The sequence below is a fragment of the Rhipicephalus microplus genome, unplaced genomic scaffold (assembly GCF_043290135.1).
Source record: "Rhipicephalus microplus isolate Deutch F79 unplaced genomic scaffold, USDA_Rmic scaffold_26, whole genome shotgun sequence".
NCBI lineage: Eukaryota > Metazoa > Arthropoda > Arachnida > Ixodida > Ixodidae > Rhipicephalus > Rhipicephalus microplus.
The window spans coordinates 8184324-8191694 of NW_027464599.1; the positions used below are offsets into that span (position 1 = coordinate 8184324).

At 52.7% G+C, this 7371-nt stretch overlaps 1 non-coding gene across 1 annotated transcript; it reads right to left on the reverse strand.

Moving 5' to 3' along the window:
- Positions 1-4078: 4078 nt before the first annotated feature.
- Positions 4079-4152, reverse strand: TRNAN-GUU (transfer RNA asparagine (anticodon GUU)). Its single transcript has one exon. It is a non-coding gene; the product is annotated as a tRNA-Asn (tRNA).
- Between the last annotated feature and the right edge of the window lie 3219 nt (positions 4153-7371).

The window sequence follows — 7371 nt, forward strand, 5'->3', positions numbered from 1 at the left end:
CTTAACAGCCGATCGCGCTAGCAAATTGCACCATGGAGCCAGTCCTGCTTTACTCTCACCACCATCAGAACATATCTTCAAAGCTATCAGCCCAAAAAAAAAAGTGCCGCACCAAACCGGGTGGGCTCGAACCTCCAATTTTCGGTTAACTGCAAATCGCGCTAGCCAACTGCGCCACGGAGACAGTCGTGCTCTACTCTCACCACCATCAGAACATATCTTCAAAGCTATCAGCTCAAAGAAAAAAAAGCGCCGCACCACTACCGGGTGGGCTCGAAACTCCAAGCTTTCAGTTAACAGCCGATCGCGCTAGCCAATTGCGCCACGGAGACAGTCCTGCTCCACTCTCACCACCATCAGAACATATCTTCAAAGCTATCAGCCCAAAGAAAAAAAGCGCCGCACCACCACCGGGTGGGCTCGAACCTCCAACCTTTCGGTTAACAGTCGATCGCGCTAGCCAATTGCGCCACGGAGACAGTCCTGCTTCACTCTCACCACCATTAGAACATATCTTCAAAGCTATCAGCCCATAGAAAAAAGCCCGCACCACCACCGGGTGTGCTCGAACCTCCAACTTTTCGGTTAACGGCCGAACGCGCTAGCCAATTGCGCCACGGAGACAGTCCTGCTCGACTCTAGCCACCATCAGAACATATCTTTAAAGCTATCAGCCCAAAGAAAAAAAAACACACCACTCCCGGGAGGGCTCGAACCTCCAACTATTCGGTTAACAGCCGATAGCGCTAGCCAATTGCGCCACGGAGACAGTCGTGCTCCACTCTCACCACCATCAGAACATTTCTTCGGAGCTATCAGCCCAAAGAAAAAAAAAGCGCCGCACCACCACCGGGTGGGCTCGAACCTCCAACCTTTCGGTTAACAGCAGATCGCGCTAGTCAATGGCGCCACGGAGACAGTCGTGCTCCACGCTCACCACCGTCAGAACATTTCTTCAGAGCTATCAGCCCAAAGAAAAAAAAGCGCCGCACCACCACCTGGTGGGCTCGAACCTCCAACCTTTACGTTAACAGCGGATCGCGCTAGCCAATTGGGCCACGGAGACAGTCGTCCTCCACTCTCACCACCATTAGAACATATCTTCAAAGCTATCAGTGCAAAGAAAAAAGCAACACACCCCTCCCGGGAGGGCTCAAACCTCCTATTTTTCGGTTAACAGCCGAACGTGCAGGCCAATTGCGCCACGGAGACAGTCGTGCTCAGATCTGACCACCGTGAGAACATGTCTCTAAAGTTATCAGCGCAAAGAAAAAAGCAACACACCACTCCCAGGAGGGCTCGAACCTCCAACCTTTCGCTTAACAGCCGATCGCGCTAGCAAATTGCGCCATGGAGCCAGTCCTGCTTTACTCTCACCACCATCAGAACATATCTTCAAAGCTATCAGCCCAAAGAAAAAAAAGTGCCGCACCAAACCGGGTGGGCTCGAACCTCCAACTTTTCGGTTAACTGCAAATCGCGCTAGCCAACTGCGCCACGGAGACAGTCGTGCTCCACTCTCACCACCGCCAGGACATTTCTTCAGAGCTATCAGCCCAAAAAAAGAAGCGCCGCACCACCACCAGGCGGGCTCGAATCTCCAACCTTTCAGTCAACAGCAGATCGCGCTAGCCATTTGCGCCACAGAGACAGTCGTGCTCCACTCTCACCACCATCAGAACATATCTTCAAAGCTATCAGCGAAAAGAAAAAAAAGCGACACACCGTCCGCGGGTGGGCTAGAACCTCCAACCTTTCGGCTAACAGCCGATCGCACTAGCCGATTGCGCCACGGAGACAGTCGTGCTCCACTTTCACCACCATCAGAACATATCTTCAAAGCTATCACCGCAAAGAAAAAAAAGCGACACACTGTCTCCGGGTGGGCTCTAACCTCCAACCTTTCGGTTAACAGCTGATCGCGCTCGCCAATTGCGGCACGGAGACAGTGAGGCTCCACTTTCACCACCGTCAGAACATTTCTTCAGAGCTATCAGCCCAAAAAAAAGCGCCGCACTACCACCAGGTGGGCTCGAACCTCCAACCTTTCGGTTAACAGCTGATCGCGCTAGCCAATGGCTCCACAGAGACAGTCGTGCTCCACTCTCACCACCATCAGAACATATCTTCAAAGCTATCAGCGAAAAGAAAAAAAAGCGACACACCGTCCCCGGGTGGGCTGAAACCTCCAACCTCTCGGTTAACAGCCGATCGCGCTAGCCAATCGCGCCACGGAGACAGTCCTGCTATACTCTCACCACCATCAGAACATATCTTCAAAGCTATCAGTCCAAAGAAAAAAGCGCCGCACCACTCCGGGTGGGCTCGAACCTCCAACCTTTCGTATAAGAGCCGATAGCGCTAGCCAATGGCGCCACGGAGACAGTCGGGCTCCACTCTCACCACCGTCAGAACATTTCTTCGGAGCTATCAGCCCAAAGAAAAAAAAGCGCCGCACCACCACCGGGTGGGCTCGAACCTCCAACCTTTCGGTTAACAGCCGATCGCGCTAGCCAATGGCGCCACGGAGACAGCCGTGCTCCACGCTCACCACCGTCAGAACATTTCTTCAGAGCTACCAGCTCAAAGAAAAAAAAGCGCCGCACCACCACCTGGTGGGCTAGAACCTCCAACCTTTACGTTAACAGCGGATCGCGCTACCCAATTGGGCCACAGAGACAGTCGTGCTCCACTCTCAACACCATTAGAACATATCTTCAAAGCTATCAGCGCAAAGAAAAAAGCAACACACCACTCCCGGGAGGGCTCAAACCTCCAATTTTTCGGTTAACAGCCGAACGTGCTGGCCAATTGCGCCACGGAGACAGTCTTGCTCATATCTCACCACCATGAGAACATGTCTCTAAAGTTATCAGCGCAAAGAAAAAAGCAACACACCACTCCCAAGAGGCCTCGAACCTCCAACCTTTCGCTTAACAGCCGATCGCGCCAGCAAATTGCGCCACGGAGGCAGTCCTGCTATACTCTCACCACCATCAGAACATATCTTCAAAGCTATCAGCCCAAAGAAAAAAAAACTGCCGCACCACCACCGGGTGAGCTCGAACTTCCAACTTTTCGGTTAACTGCAAATCGCGCTAGCCAACTGCGCCACGGAGACAGTCGTGCTCCACTCTCACCACCACCAGGACATTTCTTCAGAGCTATCAGCCCAAAGAAAAAGAAGCGCCGCACCACCACCAGGTGGGCTCGAACCTCCAACCTTTCAGTCAACAGCAGATCGCGCTAGCCGATTGCGCCACTGAGACACTCGTGCTCCACTCTCACCACCATCAGAACATATCTTCAAAGCTATCAGCGAAAAGAAAAAAAAAAGCGACACATCGTCCCCGGGTGGGCTCGAAACTCCAACCTTTCGGTTAACAGCCGATCGCGCTAGCCAATTGCGCCACGGAGACAGTCCTGCTCCACTCTCACCACCATCAGAACATATCTTCAAAGCTATCAGCTCAAAGAAAAAAAGCGCCCCGCCACAACCGGGTGGGCTCGAAACTCCAAGCTTTCGGTTAACAGCCGATCGCGCTAGCCAATTGCGCCACGGAGACAGTGAGGCTCCACTTGCACCACCATCAGAACATATCTTCAAAGCTATCAGCCCAAAAAAAAAGCGGCGAACCACCCCCGGGTGGGCTCAAACCTCCATACTTTCTGTTAACAGCCGATCGCGCTATTCAATTGCGCCACGGAGACAGTGAGGCTCCACTTTCACCACCAGCAGAACATATCTTCAAAGCTATCAGCGCAAAAAAAAGCGACACACCGTCCCCGGGTGTGCTCGAACCTTTAACCTTTCGGTTAACGGCCGAACGCGCTAGCCAATTGCGCCACGGAGACTGTCCTGCTCCACTCTCACCACCGTCAGAACATTTCTTCGGAGCTATCAGCCCAAAGAAAAAAAAAGCGCCGCACCACCACCGGGTGGGCTCGAACCTCCAACCTTTCGGTTAACAGCCGATCGCGCTAGCCAATGGCGCCACAGAGACAGTCGTGCTCCACTCTCACCACCATCAGAACATATCTTCAAAGCTATCAGCGAAAAGAAAAAAAAGCGACACACCGTCCCCGGGTGGGCTCAAACCTCCAACCTCTCGGTTAACAGCCGATCGCGCTAGCCAATTGCGCCACGGAGACAGTCCTGCTATACTCTCACCACCATCAGAACATATCTTCAAAGCTATCAGCCCAAAGAAAAAAAAGCGCCACACCACCCCCGGCCGGGCTCGAACCTCCATCCTTTCTGTTAACAGCCGATCGCGATAGCCAATTGCGTCACGGAGACAGTCGTGCTCCACTCTCACCACCATTAGAACATATCTTCAAAGCAATCAGCGCAAAGAAAAAAGAAGCGACACACCGTCCCCGGGTGGGCTCGAAACTCCAACTTTTCGGTTAACAGCCGATCGCGCTAGCCAATTGCGCCACGGAGACAGTCCTGCTCTACTCTCACCACCATCAGAACATATCTTCAAAGCTATCAGCTCAAAGAAAAAAAAGCGCCGCACCACTACCGGGTGGGCTCGAAACTCCAAGCTTTCAGTTAACAGCCGATCGCGCTAGCCAATTGCGCCACGGAGTTAGTCCTGCTCCACTCTAGCCACCATCAGAACATATCTTTAAAGCTATCAGCCCAAAGAAAAAAAAGCAACACACCACTCCCGGGAGGGCTCGAACCTCCAACCTTTCGGTTAACAGCCGATAGCGCTAGCCAATTGCGCCACAGAGACAGTCGTGCTCCACTCTCACCACCATCAGAACATTTCTTCGGAGCTATCAGCCCAAAGAAAAATAAGCGCCGCACCACCACCGGGTGGGCTCGAACCTCCAACCTTTCGGTTAACAGTCGATCGCGCTAGCCAATTGCGCCACGGAGACAGTCCTGCTACACTCTCACCACCATCAGAACATATCTTCAAAGCTTTCAGCCCAAAGAAAAAAAGTGCCGCACCACCCCCGGGTGGGCTCGAACTTCCAACCTTTCGGCTAACAGCCGATCGCGCTAGCCATTTGCGCCACGGAGACAGTCGTGCTCCACTTTCACCACCATCAGAACATATCTTCAAAGCTATCAGCCCAAAGAAAAAAAGCGCCGCACCACCCCCGGGTGGGCTCCAACCTCCAACCTTTCGGGTAACAGCCGATCGCTCTAGCCAATTGCGCCACGGAGACATTCATGCTCCACTCTCTCCACCATCAGAACATATCTTCAAAGCTATCAGCCCAAAGAAAAAAAAAGCGCCGCACTACCACCAGGTGGGCTGTAACCTCCAACCTTTCGGTTAACAGCCGATCGCGCTCGCCAATTGCGCCATGGAGACAGTCGTGCTCCACTCTCACCAACATCAGAACATAACTTCAAAGCTATCAGCCCAAAGAAAAAAAAGCGCCGCACCACCCCCGGCCGGGCTCGAACCTCCATCCTTTCTGTTAAAAGCCGATCGCGATAGCCAATTGCGTCACGGAGACAGTCCTGCTCTACTCTCACCACCATCAGAACATATCTTCAAAGCTATCAGCCCAAAGAAAAAAAGCGCCGCACCACCACCGGGTGGGCTCGAACCTCAAACCTTTTGGTTAACAGTCGATCGCGCTAGCCAATTGCGCCACGGAGACAGTCCTGCTTCACTCTCACCACCATTAGAACATATCTTCAAAGCAATCAGCGCAAAGAAAAAAGAAGCGACACACCGTCCCCGGGTGGGCTCAAAACTCCAACTTTTCGGTTAACAGCCGATCGCGCTAGCCAATTGCGCCACGTAGACAGTCTTGCTCCACTCTCACCACCATCAGAACATATCTTCAAAGCTATCAGCTCAAAGAAAAAAAAAGCGCCGCGCCACTACCGGGTGGGCTCGAAACTCCAAGCTTTCGGTTAACAGCCGATCGCGCTAGCCAATTGCGCCACGGAGACAGTCCTGCTCTACTCTCACCACCATCAGAACATATCTTCAAAGCTATCAGCCCAAAGAAAAAAAGCGCCGCACCACCACCGGGTGGGCTCGAACCTCAAAACTTTTGGTTAACAGTCGATCGCGCTAGCCAATTGCGCCACGGAGACAGTCCTGCTTCACTCTCACCACCATCAGAACATATCTTCAAAGCTATCAGCCCATAGAAAAATAAGCCCACACCACCACCGGGTGGGCTCGAACCTCCAACCTTTCGGTCAACAGCAAATCGCGCTAGCCAATTGCGCCACGGACACAGTCGTGCTCCACTCTCACCACCATCAGAACATATCTTCAAAGCTATCAGCGAAAAAAAAGCGACACACCGTCCCCGGGTGGGCTCAAACCTCCAACCTCTCGGTTACCAGCCGATCGCGAAAGCCAATTGCGCCACGGAGACAGTCCTGCTACACTCTCACCACCATCAGAACATATCTTCAAAGCTATCAGCCCAAAGAAAAAAAGCGCCGCACCACCCCCGGGTGGGCTCGAACTTCCAACCTTTCGGCTAACAGCCGATCGCGCTAGCCATTTGCGCCACGGAGACAGTCGTGCTCCACATTCACCACCATCAGAACATATCTTCAAAGCTATCAGCCCAAAGAAAAAAAGCGCCGCACCACACCCTGGGCTCCAACCTCCAACCTTTCGGGTAACAGCCGATCGCTCTAGCTAATTGCGCCACGGAGACAGTCATGCTCCACTCTCACCACCATCAGAACATATCTTCAAAGCTATCAGCCCAAAGAAAAAAAAGCGCCGCACTAACACCGGGTGGGCTGTAACCTCCAACCTTTCGGTTAACAGCCGATCGCGCTCGCCAATTGCGCCATGGAGACAGTCGTGCTCCACTCTCACCAACATCAGAACATAACTTCAAAGCTATCAGCCCAAAGAAAAAAAAGCGCCACACCACCCCCGGCCGGGCTCGAACCTCCATCCTTTCTGTTAACAGCCGATCGCGATAGCCAATTGCGTCACGGAGACAGTCGTGCTCCACTCTCACCACCATTAGAACATATCTTCAAAGCAATCAGCGCAAAGAAAAAAGAAGCGACACACCGTCCCCGGGTGGGCTCGAAACTCCAACTTTTCGGTTAACAGCCGATCGCGCTAGCCAATTGCGCCACGGAGACAGTCCTGCGCTACTCTCACCACCATCAGAACATATCTTCAAAGCTATCAGCTAAAAGAAAAAAAAGCGCCGCACCACTACCGGGTGGGCTCGAAACTCCAAGCTTTCAGTTAACAGCCGATCGCGCTAGCCAATTGCGCCACGGAGTTAGTCCTGCTCCACTCTAGCCACCATCAGAACATATCTTTAAAGCTATCAGCCCAAAGAAAAAAAAGCAACACACCACTCCCGGGAGGGCTCGAACCTCCAACCTTTCGGTTAACAGCCGAT